This window comes from Argopecten irradians, chromosome 15, assembly GCF_041381155.1.
Source record: "Argopecten irradians isolate NY chromosome 15, Ai_NY, whole genome shotgun sequence".
Classification (NCBI taxonomy): domain Eukaryota; kingdom Metazoa; phylum Mollusca; class Bivalvia; order Pectinida; family Pectinidae; genus Argopecten; species Argopecten irradians.
Genome location: NC_091148.1, coordinates 30,134,190 through 30,145,835, shown reverse-complemented (window position 1 = coordinate 30,145,835; position 11,646 = coordinate 30,134,190). Strand labels below are relative to the sequence as shown.

Here is an 11,646-nt window from a genome sequence, read left to right as displayed (position 1 = left end):
AGTGAAGCTTTGGTTTTGTGTGAAGTTTCTTGAACTTGTCCGGTGTCTAATTTGAATGATATGTTAACACTGTTTGTCTCAACATTTGTACGCCATTCCTCTTTGTTGTCGGTATTTATCGAATCGACGAAGAATTCATCTTCGGAGTCGGTGTTCGTAGAGTTAATGTCATTTACCTTTTTGTTTTTGTAGAAACACATTGTACCAAAATGATCTCTTTTTTTTTACAGACTGGACAGGCTGGTTTGTGTTTTGCACCACACCTAAAACAGTTCGGATTTTGTTTTCTGTTCTTGTGTTTTGGTTTGTTTTGTACATGTCCACCTTTGTTGAACTGAAAGTTCTTTTTTGATTTGTTTTTGGTTTGACAGCATGGACTGGGGTTTCTATATGATCATCGGCCAAATCTTTCATACGTTCTTTTGTGGATTCAGCTGCTCGACACATTGTAATAGCAGCTTCTTTACTGGTACAGCACTCCAATGGTTGTTCCTCTTGGAGTACTTACGAGCATACCTGCAGCATAGAAGAAACACATTCAATACATACACTATCATCAATCAAATTTATGTATAAAATTATATCACATTGGTACACATGCCATCCTCCTTCTAACTATAAACAACATTTTCTCTCTTCAACTAAACATTTTAATTTACATATTTTACATATTTACATTTTTTCTCCTTTTTTGTCAACAGCTTGAGGCCTGTCTTTGTGCATCATGTAATCAATCACTGCTAACTGATTTCTGGCCTTGTACATTGGATAACTGCAATAAATACAAAAACAATTATACAAATGGAGGGGATAATAAAACGTCATCATAATACAGACATACATTTCTTACTAGTTTGATGTGCTATGACCTGCCATGATTTTTTTAGTTACATCTCAAATCAATATAATCTAATTTATCACAGTAAGTCTAAGCTAATAATGGAAGGCAAGAACATATGAAATTAATAAAAAATACCTACCTGTACGCAAATCTCTTGGCAGCATACATCAGCAGCAGTTCGTGAAAATTCTCCAGTTCTCCTGTATGCCTAATGAAAAAAATCGTGCATAAGTCCAAAACATGGTACCGGTATTCGGTAAGAATCAAAATCATGAATTTTCTGTGTGTTGTCACCTACTACATGTACCTGAAAGCTGATATTATAATATAATTGTTTCATGACAAACAAAGTACTTGAGTGTATTCAGGAAACGAGTATCCAGTACTGTTTTTGCCAATGCTTCATGGGCACTGCATCCGGGCTCTATCCATTTGCTTTCAGCATCATGTGGGGAATCTTCAATGTCAGCATGCTAACACTGAGCAGGGCCACCACCATCTCCAAATACCCATTCATGGACGTTTGTTACATGATGCAGGACACCACGCCATCTAGACTGAAAGAAGGAAATATGTGTAACATCAGTAATATTGGAATTCAAAGACATTTGAAAATAAAAACAAAGACAATGATGTAAGATTAATAAATAAATCAAAACTTGATATATAGCTGTTTTTGCATCCATATTTCATATAAACTTAGGTTATATCCGTTCCATTTATCCATACATTGGGTCCCCGCATCATGCACGAAAATTAGTCTTTAATTTTTTTTTTTTATAAAAAGACAGAAAATCATCAAAGTAGTTGTTTGTATTTTAGACACCAACTTTGTTTGTACACCTAAAAACGTATATAATATATATCAAATTTATCGATGCTCACTATAAAGGCTAGATCACTCCCTTGTGCTTTCCTCGAGCAAAACCAGAAATGGTTTACAATGTCTTGGACCCAGGGTCGAAGCTCTTTATTAGCCGTTTCTGCTGCAACCTGTTCAATAAAAGCAAAATATTTCAAATTACAGTTAGTTATAAACAACTTACATAAAACTCATTTTCAATGATTTTTCATTTCAATAATGAGAGTCGTCATCAGATTTGGTTTATGTCATACAGTGATACATGTACATTGTATATAGGTCTCCATGAAAGCTGGGTCCACGTCCCGAGACTGGGTGCACTGTTCTCATGCGGATGCGCACCACTTTTGGGGGTGTGATGTGCATCCGCGTGATATCAGTGTAGCTGAAGGCTTTCACAGTAGCTCCAATTTGAGCCAACCTGTTTGCCGTGGGTTGCATCTCGTATCCGGGGGAAGAAGGTCCTGGTGGTTGAATAGGTTTTGCTCTTTTTTCTTCCTTTTTTTACTGCTACACACTACTTTGGCTTCAGACTCCGGTTAGACGAGAGGTAATATGGGCCCTGTATTATCAATCGGCGGGTCATGCCGAGCCCTTGGTTCGTAGATCTCCAAGAAGGCGGTGGCTTAGGGTCAATCGTGAGTTTAATTTGGATTGTCTTGATTCTGATCGATCTTGCAGGTGTACAATCTTGCGAGCGTGCTGTCGCAAGCTTGATTTGAATTATGTTTGTTCGAAATATTCTTCCGAGTATACTATCTGTGTAACCCTGACACTTTGACATAGGATATCCATGTCATCATGAGTGTCCCCCTGTTGGGCTCCGAGGTGGGTGGGGGCACAGCTAGCGAATTGTAATTAACTCTTAAAGATGGCTTCCAAAAACAAACAAAATGAACTACAACCAAAATCTCCCCAAAAGGAATCAACCACAAATCAACAAACAAAAAGCGGTACAACAAACACATTCCCACAGTTTCTGGTCATGTCCTCTACACAGAGTGGTAAGACCACTGCAGGTTTATCACCCTTAATATTGCGAAAGGGCATCAAAGGCATTGCTGGAGATGTCAAATCTGTGAAGCCTTTGGGATCGGGTGATCTCCTAATAGAGGTTTTCCGCAAGCAACAAGCGGAGAACCTCCTTGGAACCAACAGTTTTGCCGGCCTCAGTGTGTGTGTGTAAAACCACACTCATCATTAAATTGCAGCAAGGGGGTAATCAGGTGCCCAGCCTTGCGCAATGACAATGAGGCTGACATACTGTCATACTTCCAAGAGGAGAACATTCCGGTCTCTCATGTTAAACGCATCATGACGAGAAAAAGTGGGAGCTTGGTCCCAACACACACTTTTATCTTAACATTCGCTACACCAACATTACCACAGAGCGTAACTGTTGGATACCAACGTTACAATGTCACTGTCTACATCCCTAATCCATTGAGGTGCCGTAACTGCCAGAGGTACGGCCATCATGAGAACAATTGTAGACGGAAAATGGTATGTCAGTACTGTGGCCGTGAAGGTCACGACGAAAAAGACGAATGTGACATTGTCAACCGTCACTGCGTCAATTGCGGGGGTGACCATGCTGCGTCTGCTCGCACCTGTCCCGCCTGGACTCGGGAGAGGGAGATATTACGGGTCAAATATACCCAAGGTGTCTCTTTCCCCGAGGCTAGGAGGATAGTCGAGCGTTCAGACCTGAATGTGGCAACCTATGCTCAGATCACCCGCGCAAAGACGCCTGTTGACAGTGTCACCGTCAAACATGCGTCGGTCCAGGCCTTGGTTGACAAGCCTAACTGGGACAATGATGTCCCAGATATGGCTGATGCTAAGACCTGCAAAAAATAATCATGGGGGACCCGAACAGGTTCAAGTCTGGTCCATATAAGCCCCAACACAAACCACAACAAAAATCACAACAAAAACCACAACAAAAACCACCTGGAGCTAAAACGCCAATCCCACCGGCGTCTCCAGAACTTACACAACACCAAACACCGAACATTAGAAAAAAAGTTACCGCCGCTCGTCATAGACGTGCTACATCTTCACCGTCTATTGACGTAAAAAAACTCCCTGAGAAAGCCAAGCGACCAGCAAATACACCACCGCAGGAGCAACGCCAGACAAAAACCACCAAGGTAAAGCTGGCGAGGCTCCCTGCAATAAACAACAAACCCAGTAAGGGATCAGATGACCCTATCCTTGGACGGAACATCTATGATGTTCTATCGGACGACAGCGAGTTTGGTGACAACACATTTATCGCCACCAAACAACCTACTTCAAGTAGTCCTGTCGGTCCGACAAACTATCCTCAGGGACCAACATAGAGACAAACACTATCATACAATGGAACATACGCGGATTTAAAGCGAACATAGAAGAATTAAAACATCTTATACAAACAAAAAACCCATCCATATTCTGCCTTCAAGAAATAATGCTGAAAGACACCATCAATCTCCGACAATTTACACTATACACCAAAACTCCAACAACAGGTGGCCGCCCATCAGGTGGTGTGGCGGTGGCGGTGCATAAAAACTTTCCTCACAGACACATTCAGCTAAATACCACCTTACAAGCTGTTGCTATAAGCGCAACTCTTCACCGAAAAATAACAGTCTGTTCTATATATTTACCTCCAAATACTCCATTTAGTTGTGATGAACTGAGTAACATCGTATCACAACTACCAGTGCCATATATTATCATGGGTGATTTTAACGGTCATAATAGCCTCTGGGGCTCCCCAGGCACTGACGATAGAGGTAGACGTATCGAAGATTTTATTAATAAAAACAGCTTATGTCTTTATAACACCAATGCCCCAACATATTTACACCCTGCCTCTGGCTCGCTTACCCACATTGATTTATCGTTGTGCCATCCATCAATTCTTCTGGATTATGATTGGATGGTGAACGGTGATCTCTGTGGGAGCGATCACTTTCCAATTATACTTAAAAACATAGGGTCACCAAAACTTGAGGAGCCTATTCCTCGTTGGAATCTACATAAGGCGGACTGGGTTCAATTTAAAAATTTGTGCGCAGAGGAGCTCATTGAGGATAAATTTTTGAACCTCGATGACCCCATTAAAATTTTCACAGAAGCGCTCACTTCTATCGCTACAAAAACCATACCAAAAGCCGTGCCAAAACCTACAAAGTTTCGTCTCTCAAATGATTCATTTATCAATAGATCTGGTAGAAATTCCGCTCTGAGGCGGTACTTGGCTTCGCCAACCGTCTCAAACTATAACAATTTTAAAATTTGGAGAGCAAAAGCTCGAAGGTCTATCAAATCCGACAAGAAAAGTACTTGGAAAGAGTACGTCTCAAAAATTAATTCCAATACATCTTCGAAGAAAGTTTGGGAAATGATTGGAAAAATCAGTGGGAAAAGAAAAGCAACACCATCCTCCCACCTCATTAACAACAATAAAATATTTTCTTCAAAATCCGAAATAGCTGACGCCTTTGCCAAAAATTTTGCTAAAAATTCATCCATCAAAAATCATTCCAAAAAATTTCAAAAATTTAAAAAGGAAAAGGAAAAGAGACGTCTTAATTTTAAATCCTCCAATAGTGAAAGTTACAATAGGCCTTTCGAGATACCAGAATTGCTCGAGTCCCTTGAGAAATCAAAGGACTCGGCAGCTGGACCAGACGAAATTCCATATATGTTTTTAAAACAATTACCAGACTCTTCACTAAAATGTCTTTTAACTATATTTAATCAAGTTTACTCTTCTGGCAAAATTCCTGAGTCTTGGAAGGAATCTACTATTATACCCCTTCCGAAGCCCGGGAAAGATGCTACTGATGCCAATAACTATCGTCCTATTTCATTGACGAGTTGTATTTGTAAAACTCTAGAACGTATGATAAATACCAGATTAGTTTGGTTCCTGGAATCAAACAATATTTTAAGTCCTTTGCAAAGCGGCTTTAGAAACCGCAGGGGAACGGTAGACCACTTAGTTAGACTAGAAACATTTATACGAGAAGCATTTGCCAAGAAAGAACATCTTGTGGCCGTATTCTTTGACCTTGAAAAGGCATACGACACAACTTGGCAATATGGAATCATGAACGATCTCCATGATATCGGTATACGTGGTAATTTGCCAAAGTTTATATCAAATTTTATATCTGACAGGCATTTCAAAGTTCGAACGGGTTCAACTTATTCAGAAACAGAAACACAGGAGATGGGCGTCCCTCAGGGTGGTATCTTGTCCGTCACACTTTTTGGACTAAAAATTAACAGCATAACCAAATGTCTTGGCCAATCTACGGAAGGGTCTCTATTTGTGGATGATTTCTTGATCTGTTACAGATCAAAAAACATGCACACTATAGAACGACAACTACAACAATGTTTAGGCAAATTACAAAATTGGGCTGACGAAAATGGCTTCAGATTTTCAAGATCAAAAACTGTCTGTATGCACTTCTGTCAAAAACGAAAACCACACAATGATCCTGACCTCACACTCAATGGAATTAAAATTCCAGTAGTTGAACAAACTAAATTTCTTGGACTAATATTTGATTCGAAACTGTCCTTTGTTCCACATATTTGTTCCAATAAAACATCTGAAGGATAAGTGCTCGAAGGCGCTGAACATTCTACGAGTTCTTTCCCATTCTGATTGGGGTGCAGACCGTGAAATGCTTCTACGTATCTATCGGGCACTTATTAGATCAAAACTTGACTACGGCTCTATTGTCTATGGATCGGCTCGCAGCTCCTATCTACAGATGCTTGACCCTATACAGAATCAGGGACTGCGTCTGGCACTTGGAGCTTTTCGAACAACACCTGTGAAGAGTCTCCATGTGGAAGCTAATGAGCCATCTCTAGACGATCGACGGAAGAAATTATCCTTACAGTATGCTGCTCAACTGAAATCCAACCCCAAAAATCCTGCATTTAACCTTATATTCAATCCACAACACCAAGAAATATTTACACAAAATCAAAAGCTCATACCAACATTTGGCATCAGAATTTCAAAATTTTTGCTGGAACTTAATATAACTTTCGACACCATTGACGAGTACACCGTATCGGATGTACCACCATGGCTCATTCAAACACCTGATATCAATTTATCTCTACATGAGAGGGCAAAATCCAGTGCATTACCCGAAGAACACAAATCCTCCTTTCGGGAGTGCATTAGGGCTTTCCCTGACCATGTTCAGATCTACACTGACGGATCAAAAGATGGTGATAAAGTTGCGGCAGCATGCTGTACATCTAATCACTGCTCCTCTATCCGACTCCCGGATATTGCCTCCATTTTCTCTGCGGAAGCATGTGCTATCGGTCTGGCGCTTGACCATATCGAAGAACACCGCATTGAAAAGGCAATCATCTGTTCAGACTCTCTTTCGGTTCTTCAGGCTTTGAAATCAAGAAGCCCTAGAAATACTCTAATCCAAAATCTTTTAATCCGAACATTTCGATTATCTTCTAAAACTCAAATTACTTATCTCTGGATTCCCAGTCATGTGGGTATAAAGGGGAATGAACAGGCTGATGAAGCAGCTAAGACTGCTCTTCGCCTAGCAGAAACAGATTTGAAACTACCATACACCGACATCAAACCTTCAATTCAGTCAGCCATCAAACACCATTGGCAACAAAGGTGGTCTACCGAAACAAACAATAAACTGTTTAAAATTCAACCTACACTTAATCCTAAACTGTCCAGTCGGAGAGACCGCAGAGAGGAAGTTGTACTCTCTCGGCTCCGAACTGGACACACACATATTTTACACATTCCTATCTATTGAGAGGGGAGGATCCTCCTACATGCCATGCATGTGATTCTCCTCTCACAGTGGAGCATATTTTATTGCATTGTATTGATTTTAAACACATACGAGATAAATACTACGATGTCTCCGACATGTACACTTTGTTTCATGCCGTGAGACATAATCGTATTTTTAATTATCTCAAAGAGATCGGTATTTTAAGCAAAATATGAACGTTTTCTCATCATACATCGTATCAACTCAACATTTCATCGTTTCATCAACATTGTGCATGAGTTTTCTCATGTGTTTTAGCCAAATTTATTTTATCCCATGCAAACCTTTTTTTTTTTATCAAATTAACGTTTACAATCTGTGTTTTAGTCCTTACTTGCTTTTTCTTACCCTGAACTTTTATCCTGATATTAATGCATGACTTGTAGTTTGGCCCTAAATGACCTTAGTTGTCGATGGGCCGTAAAACTCAAACAAACAAACAAACAAACAAACATTGTATATATATACATAAGAAACAGCTCTTTGATTCTTATATCATAATAAGACATAGTGTTATTGACATAAGATAAATTGAGTCATTATCACAAAATACCGATAACAATCAATTAAACTTACACCTGTTAGCTTTTTTCCAAAGTTCTTTGCCCCATGCCATGTGTCATAGCTGTGCTTGATATCTGTATGATTTTGTTCTGTGAATACACAACTACAAGTTACTACATATCATACATGAAGTTTATTCCTTGATTTATCATATTCTTTTAAATTTTCTTGTCAACTTTAACATCTTATAACAGATCTTTATTAGGTGCAAGTTGTAGGAGACAGGAAGAGTAATTAGAGACAACCACCGACCTGCACACAGGAACTATCCTACATAGAATTTAGGATTATAACACAGCCATGGATTCGAAATATGTACAACTTGGCCACAGCAGCTCTTTTATTCTAACAAGCATTATAGTGACCTAAGACATAAATAAGCTAAAAACAATACAGACTTACTCATCATAGCAGCTATTTGTGGGTGGGCATCAGTGCAAATTTCCACTACTTTCACACCTTTGTTCTGAAGAATATCAAGAGCTCTGATCATCCTTTTTTTAGCTCACCTGGCTGTTGATTTCAGTGATGGCATCCTCTTGTCAATCACGACACTGGCAACAATATCTTTGGAGTCATACTCCATAAAGGAATATGTACAGTACATTGCACTGTGGCCTGGGCTGTCGTTCCTTCCATCACCTGCAATATTCAGTCATTACGATCAGAAAAAAACCAGCATCTACCGAAGAAAATTTTGTTTCGCATAATAATTCTGACTTCATTCTGATTTCAAAACCAACTATAAATGCACTAACTATTTTCTTGTTGCGGTTGACAACATCATACTCAATTTGGAAAGATAGCTTCTGTCTAATGGCTATTTCTTTATGAACAGGTACATACAGGCTATTACAATCACTTTGCCCTTGTACTTTTCCAGTGTTTGATCCATCATTTCACTGTACATATCTCCAATTACTGGTGCAGTGAACACACGCTGGAACTTCATGTGTGTTGTACAGCTGACCATGCCCATATTCAAAAACTTGGCCATTAAAGCAATTTTGTTGAAGTTATTTCCACTTGTCAAAATTGCAGAGAACAAAAGGAAATTTCCGACAAACACTTTCCTCATACGTGACTGTGAACTCCATGTGTAAACATGATGTCCCTTTGAGCATGTCTGAAATAGATGATCAACAATAGTGCAGACGTAAAATAATAAAAACAAATATTACTTTCTACAAATCATGAACATTTTATTTGACACACATTTTTACTGACCTCATCAAAATGGACCTGTAATTAATCAAGGATGTTGTTCCAGTGCCTCATCGTTATTGTATGAAAACTGAACAAAACACCAAAACTGCATGTCACATTTATATTGACCTGATTATGACAATGCCTCACATAATTATTCTTATATACACCAAGCATTTTTGCATCATTTTACATTGAATATAAATACGAACTATATACAATCTTGTTCCTTATCAAATTTGAAGGAAGAAAATATTTAGGAACTTCAAATCCATACACTGCACTGTAAATTGATTATTTTGTTGTACATCACAGGACCAAACTACCTGTACTATCATCTGTTGTTGCACACAGAACCTTCAATTTTGCTATGACATATTCTAGGAGCATACATCACAACATAATAATTACTCCTGAAGTATCAAGGTTGAACAGACAGGGCATTGATAGAATAATGCGCAAAAGAATTGATATATTTATTATACACAATATACCATACAAACCTATAGCATCATCCTGCCTCACCAAAATATGGATCAGAGAAGTGAAGAGAGTATAATGGCCCCTCTTTAATAAGTTACATAGTTAGTTAAATATATACCTGGATATCCTAATTCCTAAACTAAAATCTGGTAACAAAAATGGGCAATGCAACCCTTTCAATAAATCACGTGAAATCTTGTTCATAAACTTATACCATTACTTCCATGTATATCATGAAACGTCTAAGCAGGGTTAGGTTCAACGGGATTGGATGGGAAAGGATAGAACAGATATGGTTCAATACAGATTCTTTTTTGTAATACACCCCTCTGCAAACACATGTATAATTTGCAGAAGCAATATATTCTTGGGTATATAGCAATATATACCTGTGTATATATAATACATACCCATATCATCTGACATGCAGATCCAACATATTTCAATTTTAACTGGATGGTCTCCTCACATCTTTTCCTTGCTTCCACATAACAGATGAATGGCTTTGACAAATGCTGCGAAGTGAAGAAAATAACTTTTTTCCATGATATCTTGTAATTAGGCAAGGAATAGAAGAAAAACCATGAACGTAATTCTGATGCTTTCCAATATTTAAAATGGGTGACAATAGATCGCGGTAACCTTGTGACATAATGTGGTGGTCTTATAGCCAAAAGACGGTGGTCAATCAAATCGGAATACTGAGCAACAGAAAAGTCTTCTTTACAAAACGGTGTTGGAATCCAAAGTTTTATCAATAGTTTTGTTATTCCCAGAAGACCACCATGCATATAGTCAATACTAGAGCACTGAACATAGCCATAGTATTTTGAAACCATCAATATTGTGGGACCTTTGATCCCGTTTACAGTTTTTTTTCTCATTTGATGTTGTAATGGCATTATCAATGCATTCCTGGCTTGTTCTTGAAACAGTTTCATTGTTAAAGGGAAATGTATGAACTGACCCTCCACGATTTGTTTTGAATGTTTTTCCTTCCTCCATAGACTTCCCACAACTGAACTTACCAATGAATTGGTTCATGTTCATCAACAAACTTTTTGCAGGAAGATCAGCAGCTGTGCACAATAAAACGGTCTTGCATATCGTTTCTACACCATTAACTTTAATTCCTATACCAGTGTCTTCTAAATATTTCAAAGACTGATATATAGGTCCCAAAAATGTTGTCATCACTGGTTTCATTTTACCAAACTATAATCCTGCTAGGATTAGATTTTCACTCTTTTTTTCTATGTCTAAATGATAATTCATTTATCATTAGAAAAAATGGCCAAATCGAAAATTTTGAGCTCTTAAATATCGAAACGCCATCAGTGTTTAGGACAAAAGAAAGGTGATATGGGTTTTCTGAGGAGAGTAATCCACCCTTGTATGACATTTTTCGATATATTTCACCATCGTATATGTCATCAATAGTTTCAGTGTCTTTCTGTCGTGTGAATCTATGTTGTATGAGTTCAACAAAGGAAGGCCTGTTGAAAAAAAATCACAGTTGTCCTTCAATTGGCAGTTCTCTTAAATAAGATTTTGTCTTGTTTTTTGTCAAGTCTCTCCCACAATATGTATTTGGACACTTTGTTGTCGATATTGATACACAGACAAGAGACACAATAAAAATGATTTCTTATCGGCGAGTCCAAGTTTGCAAAGTATTTTTTGAAGTGATACAAACTCTTCAGTCCTGGGTGTGACTCCATGCAATGTGCAGATACAAATGTTAACATATTTTCAAGTTCACGGCTAGACACAGAGTATTTCATGACATAAAGAAGAATCATAATCATACTGACCAACACTGGCATATCATGCCCATGGTAAAT

General features: G+C 38.4%; 1 pseudogene; it reads right to left on the bottom strand.

The window, feature by feature from the left end:
* Positions 1–410: 410 nt before the first annotated feature.
* On the bottom strand, positions 411–10,339 carry LOC138308770 (uncharacterized; annotated as a pseudogene).
* Positions 10,340–11,646: the final 1,307 nt, after the last annotated feature.